The sequence below is a fragment of the Cynoglossus semilaevis genome, chromosome 12, assembly GCF_000523025.1.
Source record: "Cynoglossus semilaevis isolate Cse_v1.0 chromosome 12, Cse_v1.0, whole genome shotgun sequence".
Classification (NCBI taxonomy): Eukaryota; Metazoa; Chordata; class Actinopteri; order Pleuronectiformes; family Cynoglossidae; genus Cynoglossus; species Cynoglossus semilaevis.
In genome coordinates this window covers 3,278,392-3,279,445 of record NC_024318.1, presented here as the reverse complement: position 1 = coordinate 3,279,445, position 1,054 = coordinate 3,278,392, and the positions used below count along the sequence as shown (strand labels likewise).

Sequence of the window (1,054 nt, the reverse complement as noted above, 5' to 3'; positions counted from 1 at the left end):
CATGGTTTTTTTTTAAAAAAAAAAAAAAAAAAAATATATATATATATATATATATATATATATAAGAAGTGGAGAAGCACAGAACCCAAAGAACATCTTCCTCAAAAACAACCCCAGGTTATTGCAGTCTTTTATTCAGTAAAACATTTTTTAAAATTCTTTTATAATTTAGTTAAATACATGTTTCTTTATGTAAAGAAAAAAACGGCGTAGCACATGTTCTCAGGAACGTTCTGGAACAAACTCCGTGGTCTCTATGGAAACGGTAAAGAAACTGTTCAAAGAGGAGGATTTCCAATTATCTAATAACCTGTAAATAATGAATGTAAAAACCCTGTATGTCCTGGTCCGGTTTGACCTTTCTACAGACTCAGATCCAATAGGAAGAGACAGAACAGGCTGGTTATGAAACAGCACAGTGGTGGCGCTGTAGAGAACCATCAGCCGCGTGTTCCCTCCCGCTGCTGCTGCCATATTTAGGAACGCCAGCTAATTTGCTGGAGTTATGATCATTTTGTGTAATGGAGTTTGGCACTGACGTCTGTGTCTGCCTGCGGTTACGGGGGAGCACTACTGTTTCTGCCCCCCCTTACCCTCCAACCTCCCATCCGATCCCTTTTAAAACTGGTTTCGACCGACAAGAACTAGGTGTTTGTTTGGTAATATGTTGTTCACAAAATGACCACCGTGATTTACAGTTTCTTTTCTTTTTACTTGACCTTGACCGCCTGGTGGATTAGTCAGGAGTAAATCTCTGACTGAAGCTCCGAACAAAGGAGCTGAGAGTGAAATCTGGAGGACGCTGCTGAGAAACAGCTGTCTGATTGGTCGATCAAGAAGCTTAACGCTCGCCCTCCACATGGCAAACACGGCAAAGCTAATCAAAAGAATGGACGAAAGTTATCACAGAAATAGAACAAAAAGTTTTCATCAAATTGACTTTGATTTGTCCAGGAAATATCTAGAAGGTTTTTTATAGATATAAAGTACGCCACAAAAAAATAAAAAATAAAAGCTGGCTAAGTTGAAGCACTTTACAAAATAAAGCACTGTA

At 38.7% G+C, this 1,054-nt stretch overlaps 1 protein-coding gene across 2 annotated transcripts in view; it reads left to right on the top strand.

The window, feature by feature from the left end:
* The window catches only part of kcnh1a (potassium voltage-gated channel, subfamily H (eag-related), member 1a), a 44,129-nt gene that overhangs the window by 1,561 nt on the left and 41,514 nt on the right, over positions 1-1,054 (top strand). The window lies entirely within an intron of this gene.